The sequence below is a fragment of the Moschus berezovskii genome, chromosome X (assembly GCF_049115385.1).
Source record: "Moschus berezovskii isolate FMDL1 chromosome X, NW_MosBer_1.0, whole genome shotgun sequence".
NCBI classification, from domain to species: Eukaryota; Metazoa; Chordata; class Mammalia; order Artiodactyla; family Moschidae; genus Moschus; species Moschus berezovskii.
In genome coordinates, this window is record NC_142488.1 from 37,492,881 (window position 1) to 37,510,130 (window position 17,250).

The window sequence follows — 17,250 nt, forward strand, 5'->3', positions numbered from 1 at the left end:
CTGAGAAGGGCCCTTGGGGTCCACAGCACTGGGGTTGGGGTGTGGGCAGTGTAAAGGAGGCCTGACTGGGCTAAGGGAAGAGTTGAACTGCGATGCAGTCACAAAGGAGACCTCAATGGACCCCCAGGGAGCAGTCGATCTCAGGTGGCCCTGTGGAGTTGTTCTGAAGACTTGAGGCAAGATGGCAGGACTTTCTATCCCTGAATGAGCCTGTCTTTCAATATGGGTTGCCCCCAGGAAAGGGGTGTGACCTTAATGGCAGTTTCTACAGGGACATTAAATGTTGTACACCTTAGATATATACAGTCTTCATTAAAAAAAAACTTTATATGTGAACTGTCTGCTGTCCATGCTCCCAGCAGCTGGAGGAGTGAAGGGCCATCTGGGCAGCACACCACAATATCCATTATACTGTGCCTCAGTTTCCTCACCTGTAAAATGGGGATACTAATAGTGTCTCTCTCACTGGATTAAAATGAGGATTAAGAGTTCACAGATACAAAGTCCCTTAAACAGTGGTGGCTGCATATTTTTCCTGGTACTAGCATTTTAGAAGACATTCAATAAGTCCTTTTTTATCAAATGAATACATAGATGAAGGCAATCTCTCAAACTTGTCCAGAATAAAAGACAAATGCTGTGTCTGCCCATTCAGGGGATAAACCCACTGGCCAGGTGGCAAAACGTTTGGCTAGAAAGGAGAGGGTTCAATATATTTGAAGCCTTGGGACTCGGACTTAGAGGAAATTGAAATCTCACTTTCCAGACCTAGCTGCACCCAGGGGTCCAGCTTTCTCCACGTGGGCATTGCCAAAGTGCTTTACCCTCAGTGTACTGAGCTGCAGTATGGGGATCTGACAGCTGAAGACAGCTCGGCGGGGTGCAGGAAGGCAGACATTTAATGTGCTTTGACAATACAAAGGGTTATATAAACGACCCAGTTTCTGTAATTTTGCTGTAACTGTCATGGGAATTGCTATAGACAGATACGGAGAAGGCCCTGTTTATGCACTTAAACTTTAAAAGGTTTAACCACTAAACACACAGTCTTTTTCTCTTCCCCTCCCCTTCTCCCAATCCTGCATTTAAATCATATCAGAGCTGGGGTGTGGGGAGAGGGGATGGCAGTTGAAGTAATGGCGTGGCCTTTATCTGCCCAGGTCCTGGATTAGAGTCCCTCTTTCCGACTCATGGGCCAACCTCTTGCCCCTGGCCAGGCTCCTCGAGGGAGATTGCCTAACCTGCTCCCAACGACAAGAGGCAGAGATGGGGAGGGATGGCAGGAAGGGAAATGCGCTCGCTCTGAGCTCAGGGCTTTCGCCCAATTTAAATCTGGTTCCCGTCCCAGTGTTCAAAGCACGTCGCTGTTTGATTCTTGCCATCTCATCTTAGAAGACTTTTCCCGAGGTGGGGGTGGGGAGAGTTCTAAAGCCAGAGAGGCAGGAGGCGGAGGGTTTATCCAGGCAGATACCACAGGCTTCCAAGCTAAGTGCCTTAGCGGGGAAAGCTCCTGGCTGCTGCTGACATTTCTCAGACAGGAGATCAATAAGTGGGCAGAGCTTGAAAAGCAAATCATGCTTCCACCTGCCCTGGGGAACCCTCAGCAACTGTCATGGCAGAGGAGGCATCCCAGAGGAGGCCAGAAAAGACAGGGGGACTCAGATAGCCTTGATAAAGCCGAGATGGAGGCCAGGGAAATTGAGACTGCCCACAGAGATGAAAGAGGCAAACGCAGGGGTCCCCCACCCCACCCTTCCTTCGCAGTTCTTGCTGTGTGTGTTGAGAGCCCTGACTTCTGCCTCCTAACTAAAGCCAGACCCGTGGAGATGAGTTTGACGCTGATGTGGCTTTTCCAGCCCAAATGAGCCCAGTCCGAGCTTGGAAAGCTGCCCCAGCTGGGAGACCCTGTATCTGTGGGTGGGTCCCTCCAAATTCCCTGCCCCATTCACAACTATGAAGATTCCTACATGCTCTGCTCAGATCTTCCATAAGATTTTCTATAGCAGATTGGGGCTTTCTTATGAGCCCAACATGCCTTAGCATATGCACACACATACACATGTGTGTGTGTGTCCATGGGAGGGCACAAGCACACACATGGAAGTGGGCCACAGAACTGGAAATGAGTATTAAACTTGGCTATGACCTGGTAAGCCTGGTCTACTCTAATCAGTTAAACCATCATTTTTGGAAATTCAGTCTCCTTTGCTTGAAATAGTTACTCTTTCTATGTTCTCCCTATCTTGATCGTTTCCAAGATGGCATCTGGGTATGGGGAGGGACTATGCTACATCCTTATATTTATGGGGTCAGAATCCATTCAGTGCCACTGTTCCACTCTCTGGGTCCCTCAGGTCACCACTGTAATAGACGTCCACAATGCTGGCAACCGCTGAAATCAGTGCTTAGGTCCTCCTCAGCCCTGGCTGCTATTGAAGAATCCCTGAGGCATGGTCATGATCCCTATTCAGTCTCCAGCTCAGATAGCCCAGCCAATTTCCTTGACTCTAGGATCTTTTTCAGTCCACAGTGCTAACCTGCTCTGGTGAGTTCTGCAGCTAGCATCTTGCATGTCTTGGATCCCTTGCCTGCCAGGCTATCTCAGGGCTGCTCCCTCGGGTTTGCTCTCTGCCTGACCACTTCCTTTCCTAGGTGATTGCAGGTGGACCATGCTGACCAGCTCCTTCCAGAGTCCCAGGCAGAGTGGGTGCGTGCTAGGTCACTTCAGTCATGTCTGACTCTTTGCAACCCTATGGACTATAGCCCACCAGACTCCTGTCCCTGGGATTCTCCAGGCAAGAATACTGGAGTGGGTAGCCATTCCCTTCTCCAGAGGATCTTCCCAACCCAGGGATTGAACAAAGGTCTCCGGCACTGTAGGCAGATTTTTTACTGTCTGAGCCACCAGGGAAGCCCCTCCCAGGCAAAGTGGATGACTTCAATTCTGCTCTTGGCTTTTGCCTTCACTCCCATCAGATAACTCTCCATTTTGAAATTTGATCCAGAGAGAGCCAGAAGGGGCAGGCTTTTCAGGTCTGGTTGGGACTCCACTCGCATCTCATTTTTGTCTTCCTGACCCAAACTTTCACGTAGTTTAGCCTTAATGGCAAAGGATGGACAGAGAAAGAAATGGCCTCCTTCTTAGTCTGGTTCTCTGGAAAGGAGAACATGACACAAGGTCCTGCATGAAGGTAGTTTATTTAAGAGGTCATCTCAGCAATTAAGAGTGAAGAAAAGGAGAAAGTGATTTAGCAAGGGAAGAAACATGAATATTACAGAAGTCAACAGTGAATGATTTCACAGAGAATATAGAGAATGCCTTGCAGAATTCTCCACTGGAAGGAGAGGAGGTAGAGGTGTTTAGCCACTAGCTGCCATCTGGCCCTGGTTGAGGATTATCATTGGGGGTGCTAACTCCATCTGACTTGTGAACTGCACATAGGCACGTAGACTAGGCGAACTCTCACATGGATTGAGAAGCCCCAGGGAGAGAAAAGATGAACACCCTCAGCTTGAGATGAGTATACCCATGGTAGATGCAGATGAAATTAGACTGCGGCCAAGAGGATGATGAGGGACACTAAAGGTGTCTGATACATTGCCTCAAAGGAGATTTAAATGAGGAAGAAGTTTTTAGGACATATTACTCATTGTTCTTGTTTAGTGGCTAAGTCATGTCCAACTCTTCGCAACCCATGAACTGTAGCCTGCCAGGCTCCTCTGTCCCTGGGATTTTCCAGGCAAGAAAACTGGAGTGAGTTTACAGTAGCCTTAAAGAGCTAATCTCCTTATTTTAAAGGTGGGAAAACCAAGGCCCTAAGATGTTGTGACCTCCCCAATATCAAAATAGTTGAAAGCTGATCCAAAAGTAGAACTTGGATGCCAGAGACCCATGTAGAGCTCTTTCTGGTGTATCACAGATCCATTCAACTGATGGTTATAACCGATGACTGCAGATGGTTTTCACAGGATTACAAAGTATAAGACAGAATTCCTGCTTTCAAGGAATTTGCAACCCAGTTGCTGAGAGAAGTTTGGTTCTTCATCATCATGTGTACTTATTAGAAAGGAGACTTGCTTTTATACCCTATTCAATTGGACAGTGCTACAGAAACATAAGGAAGAGACAAAAGGGGCCCAGAAAATACAGAGTACCTATGGTAAATCTATGAATACATCCAGCAAACTTTGAGTATTAATCCAAGCTCAGGTGTAGAACTTCAAGAAACCACCTCAGCACCATGATCCTCACTTTTGAGTATTCATGCCTTTGTGAAGGGCCTCTTGATGAAAGTGAAAGAAGAGAGTGAAAAGTTTGGCTTGAAGCTCAACATTCAGAAAACAAAGATCATGGCATCTGGTCCCATCATTTCATGGGAAATAGGTGGAAAAACAGTGGAAACAGTGTCAGACTTTATTTTTTCGGGCTCCAAAATCACTGCAGATGCTGATTGCAGCCATGAAATTAAAAGACGCTTACTCCTTGGAAGGAAAGTTATGACCAACCTTGATAATATATTAAAAAGCAGAGACATTACTTTGCCAACAAAGGTCCGTCTAGTCAAGGCTATGGTCATGTATGGATGTGAGAGTTGGACTGTGAAGAAAGCTGATCGCCGAAGAATTGATGCTTTTGAACTGTGGTGTTGGAGAAGACTGTTGAGAGTCCCTTGGACTGCAAGGAGATCCAACCAGTCCACTCTGAGGGAGATCGATCCTGGGTGTTCATTGGAAGGACTGATGCTAAAGCTGAAACTACAATACTTTGGCCACCTCATGGGACGAGTTGACTCACTGGAAAAGACTCTGATGCTGGGAAAGGTTGGGGGTAGGAGGAGAAGGGGATGACCGAGAATGAGATGGCTGGATGGCATCACTGACTCTGTGGACATGAGTTTGAGTGAACTCCGGGAGTTGTTGATGGACAGGGAGGCCTGGCGTGCTGTGATTCATGGGGTCGTGGAGAGTCGGACACGACTGAGTGACTGAACTGAACTGAACTGAACTCCCAGGTGGTGCTAGTGGTAAAGAATCCACTTGCCAATGAAGGAGGTGAAAGAGACGTGCGTTTTATCCCTGGGTGGAGAAGATCCCCTGGAGGAGGAAATGGCAACCCACTTCAGTATTCTTGCCTGCAAAATTCCATGGACAGAGGAGCCTGGTGGGCTGCAGTCCATGGGGTCACAGAGTCAGACACAACTGAAGTGACTTAGCACACACGCATGCGTTTGTGAATTCCTCGCCCCCTTAAGGGTGGCCCAGACCCAGTGGCTCTCTTCTAAGAGAATATGGCAGAAGTGTTAAGATGTCATTTCCAAGATTCAGCTGTGAAAAGACTGGCTCCTGTTCTGGGTGCTTTCTCTCACTCTCTCTTGCGTTGCTTGCTCTAGGAGTAGCCAGCTGCCACATCTTAAAGGAAGCCTGTTATGTCTTAAAGGAAGCCTGTAAAGAGGCCCAGATCTTGGAAGCAGATCTTCTGAAGCCCGCCAGCAGCCAGGCGAGTGGGCTTGGGAGTACATCCTCCCCTAGTCAAGCCTTGAGATGGGACTACAACCCCAGCGATACATCCATTGCAGCCTTGCAAGGGACGCTGAGCCAGAAAACCCAGCTAAGCCACATCCAGATTCCTGACCATCAGAAACCATGAGATAATTGGTTTTACTTTTTTTTCTGTCTGTGTTACTATGTTCTGGAGTAATCTGTTGCACAGCAAGAGATAACTGATACAGAAGGCATTGCAGTAGAAGTTGGCAATGAAAGTATGAGTAGTATGTGGACTTAGGAGGAAGTGACGGAAATCTATTCAAACTATCTTAAGCAAAAAGGAGCACATACTGGAAGGGTTTGTGGTTGTCTCCCAGAAATCTAGTGCAGGAATGGCAGCAGGACTCATGAGGAATGTAACAAGAACTTAAAATCCACTGGGAAGCAGGTAGTGAGCCATTTCCCACTGATGCTCTCTATGAGGCCCTTGAATCCTATCTCAGCAACTGGCATTTTCTCTTTCTTCTTATTGTTCATGGGGGAAAAATGGACCTACCTTGAGGGCTTGACATGTGCTCTCCATTTAGGCACAACAGATACTTAAATTCCTAATTCCTGGAAAAGATTTATCAAACAGTACAACTTAGACCAGCCATCCATTCTTGGTGTCCACCCCCCCCACCAACAGAGGCTAGTAGATGGGGTTGTGGGGGTGACTGCCCACCCAGAAGGGACTTTGGAAAGAAGGTATGAGAAATGCAGGCAAAGTAACCAACAAATGACTTGAACTGCCCTCAAGAAGCTTGCAATGGTTTTGAGCAGACTAGGAGTCTAGTAAGAGTACTATCTTCCAATGTCTAGCTGGCTGGCTTCTCAATAGACAGCACTCTTCCCTGAACTTTGGTCATCTATAAGATGAGCAAGTTGACCCCAGATGATCTCTAATGGCCCTGACAGCTTTGAAGTTCTGTGTGTCTAAGAGAAATAGAAAGCAGAGGTGGGATCTCCAGACATCCTCATGGAATTGTGATGCCCAGCATTGTATAACCACGTGGTCTAGGTCTCTGGCATGAGCTGAACATGATCAGTGCAGGGAAAGGGCAAGACACAGAAATTGGCCTGAAGAACAATCAAACTGCAATGTCCCAGCTTTTAGAACAAAAGCTGTGTTTGGGGGCAAACACACAGATACACTGAGCTTTGCAAGCAACTCAGTGGCCTTGTATTAATACCTTGTATAGTCAAAAGCTACCTGGAGAATTGACAAAGCAGAACATTTTTAAAATAGAAAACTAATTTTACCTGTGAGGTTGTACTGTCTTCTTACAAGAGGTCCTTGGGATGACCAGAGTGACTTTTCAAATCATGGGCTAAGGTGTACCCACTCTCCCACTTTTCCATTCTTCATACACACACACACATGCATGCTTGTGCACGTGCTCATTCTCCTGAGTCTTGATCTCAATCATTCCCCACCATGCTTTCTCCCAACTACTCAGAGTTCAGCGTGCCGCTGACACCATCACATCCAGAGAGCAGCCCCCTTCAGCCCACTCCCTGCCTTGGGTCATTTGCATGTCATTCCACTGTTGGTGGAGATTTGGGGTTTTGTTTTTATTATTCTCAGGGTAGAAACGCCCTCCTACCCTTCACGTTGCCATTAGCTGGAAGGAGAAATGGGTGGAAATAATTACCTATGTGCAGTTCAAGCCTCAAATAGAAACTGTGACTCAGGTCTGGAATCTGATAAGGAGGTGCCTTTCTAGGAAACAGGGCTTGCACAAGGAATATCAATTTACTGTGGCAGATGCGTTTTTCCTTTCCTGTTTTCCACTTTCACACAGTAAAGCTCAGTGTCTGCTAAGCAGCTGCGAACTCAGCCCCTCTGTGAGAGTGGGGTGCCACCTCCCTCACCAGCAAAGATGGATTAGTTAATGTCTGTTAAATGCTTTGAAATGAAATATCTCTTGTACCCCAATACTCAATCTGATTGTACCCCTAGCTCTGATATCACGGGCGGGGAAATGTCGTTGCTGGCTGACATCACAGCTATCAGCAAAGCTTTTTCTTTGCGGGCTCTGTGATGCCTGCTTCCTTGCTAATCTGGGAAAGACACGTGGGAAAAGGGAAATGGCATTAGGACTTTGCCCAGTGGTGAGGGATGGGAGGGAGGGGGCAGAGAGAGAGGGACAGACGCAGAGGCAAGACCCAGAGAAAAGGAAGGAAGGGGGTGAAGTGAGGAGTGGGGGGGGTGAAGGGAGAATTCCAATTATTAGCAGGATCAGAGAGTTAGAGCCTACCCTTCTATTTCTCTGAAACCTGATGAAAACAAATGTTGTCTTGGAAGAGATAAGATTTACCCTGAAAAAGAAAAGCTGCTTTTCTAGGTTAAGGTGTTGGGGATGGTTTTACTTGGCTTTGCTTTATCTGTTTACTTATTTGTTTCGTAGGTGGCTTAGTTGGCTGCATTTTTTTGTTTCAGTTTAACATCTGACAAAATGGGATGCGTTCACATTTTGCAAAGGGGGCTCTTTCTTCTGGCCTGCAAGGTGGCCTGATTACCCGCCCCAGCTGTGAAAAATGCAGGCCTTCCCTTATATTCACACCAACTCCAGTGTGCCTGGACGCCCTTGGACTCTGTGCCTGTCTTTGTCCATCTCGGAAAGACGTGTGCTTGGCTGTCACTCCAGCTGCCCTCTGGTTGCCAGCAGCTGAGGCTTGCTCTTCCCCATTGGTCATGCTGAGCCTGCTAAGTTGGATTCCCTTCTTGATCTGTGGGGGAGAGGACACAGGGTGGCTCAGGGATAGCGAAGATAACGAGCAATGACAAGAGAGGATTCCTGTCAGGGAAAATCTGACAAAGAGAAGGTGTGCATGCTGCTGAGTCTGTGAGTTATCCACCCTGGAGGCTGTCAAGGCTGAGGCTGGCCAATGCTCACCCAGAAGGAGCTGCATGATCATTTATTTTTTATTCATTCATTCCTTCGTTCACCCTTTTCTCTTTCTCTCTTTTTCTTCTTCATTCATTCATTCTGATTTTTTATATGTGCATCTATTGACTCTGCATTCATTAATTATAATATTTATTCATTCTGCATTTTTAATGTATCTATTCTTTCAGCAAACATGCACTGAGTACCTTCTGTGTGCCAGTTACTATTCTAAGTTCTGGGCTTACATTGATATGAAACAAACACAATATTATAACTCAACCAATGTTATTTAGTTGCTAAGTCATGTCTGTGTCTTTTGCGACCCCATGGACTATAGCCTACCAGGCTCCTCTGTCCATGGGATTTTCCAGGCAAGAATACTTGAGTGGGTTGTCATTTCCTTCTCCAGGGGATCTTCCCGACCCAGGGATCGAACCCAAGTCTCCTGCATTTGCAGGTGAATTCTTTACCACTGAGCTACCAGGGAAGCCCCAAAAATTAACTACATGTCAATTTTTAAAAAAGATTTTAAAAAGATAAAAAAGATAAGCATGCTAACTTAAAGGAATCAAACTTACATGTATAACCATAATATGGATAAAGTATTATAATAGAGGCACCAATGAAGTTCTCTGGGAGTTCAGACAAGAAGGGCTGCTTCAAGTTGAAAGGAGCTCGGAGACTCCATAGAGGAGGCAGCATTTGAGTTGAGCCTGGAGAGATGAAGGGAATTTTCCCACATAGTTGTAGGAAATCGGCAAGAATACAACTGGTAGCAATTCAAGGAAGGCCATGGAGGCAAGATGTTGGGTGAAGGCCAGGAAGGACAGGCCACTCAGGATGACTAGAGTATGGGACAGAGCTAGCGAGGCCAGGAGATGGGGTAGAAGGCTGGAGGAGCCCAGGAAGCTGCGCCACTCTCTGCTCTAACATGGCCCACTACACCCTGCGTTAAGGACCTATTTATGGGACAGCAGAAGTATCTCAAAAGGTCACAGTGAGCACCTGGTTACTCAAGAGAAGCAGAAAGAAAGGCCGCATGTGTGGTGGGCAAGTTTCTCCAAGTCTTTTTTTCATCTGCCATTCAGCCTAGATGAGTTTTTCACATTTGCTATTTTTTATCAAAGAATCGTGTATCCTAGTCCAAGCTTGTACAGCAAAGTGATTAAGAGCGCTGGGCCTGGGTTTTGTATTTCACAGACCAATATAATGTTTTAAAAATCAAGGGGACTGCCATAATGATGTCAACTTTTAATTTTGGCAAGGAAGAATATACTCAGAATTTGCCAATTTACTATCACCATCTGTGGTGAGGACTGCTAATTGCCTACTGAGTATCCATTTCCCTCTTCTGCCTGATAAACAGAATACTATTTTATTTGGGGCGGCAATATGGCCAAATCAAAACCACATTTTCCAGCCTAAATTGGTCACTGGGTGGGGTGTCTGCGAAAGCTCTTAAAGGGGGCTGACTGGTCAGCATGCATTTTTTCCCCCTTCATTTCTGGTTCCTTCTTCTGATTTAAAATCAACACCTCTGTGAGGCCATGTGTATAAGCATCAGGTTGAATATGGGGCTTACTCTGAGGGGCTTGTAACTTCCCATAGGAGGCAAGGAGCAGCACACCTGCCCATGCTTAGAACCCTCCACATCTCTCTCGGTGTTTCTAGTTCCTTCCATTGCCACCCTCATGATTTGACCACAGTAGGTGTACGTGGGGAATGAGCATACTGACAGCTGCCCTCTGGCCCTTTTCTCTCTGTCTGAGGTTCCAACTTCCATCACCATGTGAGCTTTCACTTGCTCCTCTTGTCTGTTAGTAACTGCCCTTGAATGATGACCTTTTCATTTCATAGATGACACTGTGCCTTTTGTTATCAGTGAATGTTCAGTCAAGACAGCATAATACACTCTAGGTATTTCAAAACTGGATACACAGAATTGGGTACCAAAGTATTGGATGGGCAGGGAGACGAGTTGTGTGGTAGACACCATAATGATCTACCCACAATTCCCGGAAGGAAAGACTTTTGTCCCAGATGCTGAGAGTGTCGGGGATGCTGCGGGAGAAAAGCTTTCAGCTGTCAGCTCTTGTCAGGGTGGGCCTCAGCTGCAGAGAGCACTTGGTCAGGCCACACCCTCCAAGACACCATTTTGATGCACTGGTTGGATACCTCTGAAAGGTTCTATATCCAACATCTATGGGGTTGGCCAAAGCTCGGTCAAATCAGAATCACAGTTTAACTTCTGCCTGTACCCCATCTTGCTGCCTCCTTCTTCCTCTTCTTGGTAAATATCCTGCCCCCAAATTCCACATCAGTATCGGCTTTCAGACAACCCAACCGATGATATGAGGTAAGCTACAGATTAGCAACTCCTGGTGGAAAATCACAGACACTCTTAGACTGAGTGACAGACAGCAGGAGCCCAGAGGCCTGCTCTCCACCAATACAGCTAGAGAATTTGCCAGAATGGAGCCACTGTTGAAACTCCAGAAGGCCCTCTAGAATCACCAAAGTCCCTAGAGCCTAGAGATGCCCCCTGCTCATAAAGATGCCACTCTGAAGAGAAAAACAGGAAAAGATCTTCTATCTCCTTCTCACCTTCCCAGTCACCTGCCACTTCTTACCATTAGAAGAACCTGCCTGAGAGCCAACTGGCCAATGAGTCTGGGAAATTGGTTTTGTAGGATTCCAACCCTGAATGACGCAGAGTGGAACACAGAAGGGCAGAAATGAAGCTGAGAGGAAAAGAGGCAAACAACTGGCAATAAACGTCCACCTCAGGAAGGACCAAAGTGGGAAGGGAGGGGGATGGGCTTTCAGATGAAACACCAGACCTAGATGACATCTTGATTGCAGCCTCATGAAAGACTCCAAAATAGAGGACTCAGTTAAACCACGTGGGCTCAGACTGTCAACCTCCAGACATTCGGAGATAAGAAATGCACGTTGCTTTAAGCTGCTAGCTTTGTGGCAATTTGTTTTGAAGCAGTGGATGTCTAATACAGTCAGGGATTAGCATCATGGGGTGGGGGAAGCCCAGGAAAGCATCTTAGTGAATGTCTGGGATAAAGAATAATGCTTCAGTAGATAGCACAGGGAGCAAGAATATTGCAAGTAGAGAGAACAGCCAATACAAGTGCTTGGAGGTATGAAGCTACACGGGACATTCTAGGACCTACAGGCATTTAGTACTGCTAGACTGCAAATGTAGAGTACACTCAAGGCAAGAGATGAAGCCAGAAAGTCAGGAAAGCTAGACTGAGGTTCTCAAAGTGGACTTAGAATTAATCAGGAAGCTTCCAAAATATTGATGCCTGGTTCCCACCTCCAGAGATTCTGTTGTAATAAGTGTGGGTCGTGGTGTTGACACAGGGATTTAAAAAAATTCTCCAGGTAGCAGAAGAGGGACTAGAGTGAAGCAAATCAAGCACTTGCCTTGCCCATGAAATTTATGGGGACAGCAACAAACCCAGTCATCAAAATAAGCGATAGGTGAATGCAGTAGTTTAAAAAAATAAAAATGAATGCAAAAGCTCCATGAACAAAATAAACATTTTAAATAAAGGTAGAATCTTCAGGTGTTTCTCATGGGCAGCCAGCATTGAGAACCACTGTTCCAGACCCTGAAGGAACTTGTGTATATTGCTGTAGATGTCAGGATTTATACTGGGCAAAGGAACCAGGCTTGGGTCTCATGCAGCAGGGAAGCATGGTCAGATTGTTTGTTTGAAATCAGCAATGGTGAAGGTATTTACACCAAAGAAATTGGCCCACATACAAATCGTAGGTGGCTGTTTTTGTTTTGCTTTGCTTTTTTTTTTTCTTTTTTGGTAGAGTCCGTTGTTAAGCATTCACAGGTATACCCACGGCCAAGGGGCGTGTTTATGAGCATTAGAGAGGATTTGGCGAGACATATGGAGTAGAGAGAGAGATGGACTAATGTGACCCACAGTGACTGTGTGGTGTCAGCCAGTAAATCCTGTAACTCTAAGGAGAGGAAACTGGCTCCAGGTTAATTGTTCATTGCACAGGGCAGTGTGCCCAGAGGCATCTGAGATCACCCTTAGTCTTATAAGCTCAGCAGCTGGAAGGAATATTTCTATGGTGCCTTTTATTATAGTTCAAAGCAGTTCGGAAGCACCACAGGCCTTGAAAGATTTAGGGTATGCTAGAGGATACTGAGAGACAGGCTGACTAGGAAGAAATTCAAGCCGTCTTCTTCTCAGCCCTTGGTCTGTGATTTTGTGTCTGGGGAGGAACCGTGAGCACCGGTGGAGCATCACAGATGTTCATTCGAACACCGTAGAAACCATTGCAGGATTAATATTATTTGGTTAACTAGGAATTAGAGTGGGAGAGTCGATTCCAGGGGCTGGCCTGCCAAAACATTGTTGGCTAAGTTGGACAATGTATGAACCCTCCTGAGTGCCTCATTTCTCTTTATCTGTAAGATGGACTTACTAGTCCATCCTGTCTTATGGTCTGATTATGAAAATAAAATGAGATAATCGCTGTTAAGATCCCTCAAAAAATTTGAAGCAATTCTCCAAATACAGTAGATGATCTCGTAATTATGGAAATAATCATTATGCTAATCACCTAATAACTTTCAAAGACCTCAATGGACCACTGTGAAGTCATGGAATCCAGGCTCCTAGAAGGATTTGGAAAGCTATATAAATTCTCTGGATGGCAACCCATTAAAACTTTTGTTTATTTTTCACTTCCTACTTCCTTTCTTTGGAATTGAAGAAACTACTGCTCTGCCTCAAAGAGAGGTAATTTATTTGGTTTCATGATAAGAAATTTCAACTTAGCTTGCCTACTTGCATTCAAGTTCAAAGTTTCTCTAGATATATTATCATTTAAACTAGAGGGAAACAATCTTCCTTAACTAGACCATGGGCCATGACCTTGCCTACATGATGGGCAGCTAATCCACTTAGAACCAGTGACTCGCTTTGTATAATTTATAAGACCTCATGAAAAGACAGGCCTCCATAGATTAATATTTCAGCTGTCTTCCCTTCCATTTCATCCTCTGGATGTGGCAGCAACAATCACATGAATCATTCCTGAACTGAGTCGATATCAAACATCCGGTGCTTCATCTGCATTCGATGAAGGATCAGCTCATTCAAGGGAGGATCCTATAAGATTTCAAATACATGGATGATTTACCTCTGACACCTCTTACCCCTTCCTGGCCATTGTGGGGTTTTTGTTTTTTTGTTTTTTAAAAAAGCTTTAAATTCTCTGACACTCCTCTTATTTAGAGATGGGAGTTAGGTCCCCTCCCTTTGAATCTAGGCAGGCTCGTGATTGCTTTGTCCAGTAGAGTATGGCAAAAGTATGTTATGTATGTGAGTTCTGAGATTTGGTATAAGACACCCTGCAGCTTCCTCTATGGCTCTTGAAATGCTTATTCTTTGAATACTCTCTCCCTCTGGATGCTCCCTTTACAAACCAGTTCTCATGCTGAGAGAATCCAGGCTTCAAGGAGAGACCGTATGTTAGATGCTTTGGTCAACCATCTTTGAATCATCTTAGCTCTGACACCTTGCATATAAGTGAAGAAGCCTTCAGATCATTCCAGACCCCAGCCATGGATTCACCCAGCCTTTTAAGTCTTCTTACCTGTGGCACATTATGGAACAGGAACATTGTAGGGCAAAAACAAACCATTCCAGTTAGAAGGTGTGGCAGGGTCCAGACAGAAACGCTGGACTGCCTGGTCGAGAGCTGATGGAGGTAGAAAGAACTCAAGAATAACTGAAATCAAAGGACCTGTCGGAAAATTCAGTGACTGAGGACACAGTCTAGGTTTGGTTAATTGTGGAAAAACATAGACAATGTAAAATTTTAATGTGTGTAAGTATGAGTTTTAGTTTATAAAGCTGGGTGTAAGAACTGAAGTGTATATTTTATTAAATTCAACTTGATCTGCTCTGAGTTGGTGGGGAAGTCAATCTCAGTTACTCCTAATTCTATGTGCCTGCTTCCAAGGCTGTGTGAAAGGTTTGAGTACTTTATACAGATGACATTTGAGGAAGGACCCTGGGGTGTGTTTAGTGCTCAGTAGTCACTGCTTATATATATACATCTTGGTGTTCAGTAGCCTGTTTCCCTGTAATTTTGAAGCAGTCTGTGCCAGCATGCATAGCTCTTTGGTTCTTTTGGGTAGGCCATTGTAGCCAAGAGAAACTTTGAGACGAGGAAACAGTAACTACCCTTCCTATAACCTTGCCCAAAGAATGCAAGTTTGTAAACAAATTCTGCCACTTGCACGGACATTTATTGACTTTTTTTAAAAAGGAAAGCACAGGAACAATTCTTACAACCTGGAGGCTTAGAAGCCCTGGGTCTCTGTCCTTTCTGGTGCTCCAATAACCACCTTGCTTAAAAGGTTTACTAGAGGTAAATCTCAAAGCTCCAGAGGCAGGAATTTTGAATGGTGTGATTGAATCTCTCCTGTTCAAGGTTGGGTACAAGATCATTTCAAATTTCAGTTTAGAACTGCAAGTGAATATGGGCTACAGGCCTTGCTAGCTTCTTATGGCCTGTTCATGCTTCCATTTGGGTTTTCCCATAAGCTAGATAGTCCATTTAAGAGGTGAAGGAACCACCGATAGGAGAATGGCTAAGGCCATTCAATAAAAGGTGCATTGCCAAGCCCATTATCACTGTAGGTGACTATAAGTTAAATCTGTAGGCTAAATACTTGGAGCCAGTGTATACCACAGACCTGAGTTATCCCATTTGAGGGGAAAGGAAGCTGGGGTATTTATGCACCATCTCTGGTTAATGATTGATTGAGGGCTACACAAGAGGAATAAATTTCCTGACCACTGTGACTAGACACACAGACAACAAAGTGGACTTCAACGACAAAATAAAGCCTACAGGCCAGGCAATGCAGCTACTGGCCCTTGGCAGTAGGCTTGTATGCCCAAAGTGTACAGGCGAGGGGGCCCCAGGTGGCACGTCAACTGCATCTGGTACAGATGAGAAGAGAACCTGTTTCTGGCATTCCTCCTGCTAGCTAACAAGTCTCTCATTCCACCCATGAAAACCCATTTCTGATATGTACTATGTACTAATTAGTAGGAAAGCCTTGAGTGTTTATTGGAACAGTATGGATGGCATGCTTGAAGGAGCCACCTTTCAAAGGTGACCTTTTTGATTGAATGTCAGCTAAGTACTCCTGGCATGGGTTAACTGATGGCCCCTAGCACTGAAGCTTAAACTCTCACATACATCCAATCACATGGTCTATGCTGAATCACTTAGAGTGAATGAAAGACATCATTATACTTGCCATCCCAGAGCCCTTTAGTCAGAGAATTTGACCCTACTCGGTCACCGTGTGCAGGAACAGGGTTTGGGTGCCCAATGCTAGCTGGACCTGCAAGAAACCATACCCTTTCATCAAAGAGTCCCAGACAGTCTCTAATTCTCTTCCCTCTTAAGGGAGATTTCACCTTCTTTAAATCTTTGAACTCCAACATTCTCCTCCATTTCCTCCTGCCCACTTCCCCTCCTTCCCCCAGCACACACACACAGATGTACATTTTTCTAAATTTATTTTTTATTGAAGGATAATTGCTTTACAGAATTTTGTTTTCTGTCAAACCTCAACATGAATCAGCCATAGGTATATATTTATGTATGTATACATATGTATATATGTCCTCTCCTATATCCCCCCCAACCCCACCCCTCTAGGTTGATACAGAGCCCCTGTTTGAGTTTCCTGAGCCATACAGCAAATTCCTGTTGGCTATCTGTTTTAAATATGGTGATGTAAGTTTCCATGTTACTCTTTCCATACATTTCACCCTCTCCTCCCCTCTCCCTTTGTCCATAATTCTATTCTCTATGTCTGTTTCTCCATTGCTGCCCTGTAAGTAAATTCTTCAGTAACATTTTTCTAGATTCAGTGTATATGTGTTAGAATATGATATTTATCTTTCTCTTTTGACTTACTTCACTCTGTATAATAGGTTCTAGGTTCATCCACCTCAATAGAACTGACTCAAATGTATTCCTTTTTATGACTGAGTAATATTCCATTGTGTATATGTATCACAACTTCTTTATCCATTCTTCCGTCAATGGATATCTAGGTTGCTTCCATGTTCTAGCTATTGTAAATAGTGCTTCAATGAACAATGGGATACATGTGTCTTTTTCAGTTTTGGTTTCCTTAGAGTATATGTCTAGGAATGAGATTGCTGGGTCATATGTTGGTTTTATTCCTAGTTTTTCAAGGAATCTCCATACCATCTTCCATAGTGGCTGCATCAATTTACATTCCCACCAACAGTGCAAGAGAATTCCCTTTTCTCCACACCCTCTCCAGCATTTATTGTTTGCAGAATTTTGATGATGGCCATTCTAACCAGTGTGAGGTGATATCTCACTGTAGTTTTGATTTGCATTTCTCTGATAACAAGCAATGTTGAACATCTTTTCATGTGCTTGTTAGACATCTGTATGTCTTCTTTGGAGAAATGTCTGTTTAGGTCTTTTTCCCACTTTTTCATTGGGTTGTTTGTTTTTCTGGTATTGAGTTGTATGAGCTGCATGTATATTTTGGAAATTAATCCTTTTTTAGTTGTTTCATTTGCTATTATTTTCTCCTATCTTGAGGGTTGTCTTTTCACCTTGCTTATAGTTTCCTTTCAAGACTTGAAATAGCTCAACTGGAATTACATCACCTCCACTAGCTTTGTTCGTAGTGATGCTTTCTAAGGCTCACTTGACTTCACATTCCAAGATGTCTGGCTCTAGGTCAGTGATCATGTTATTGTGACTATCTTGGTCG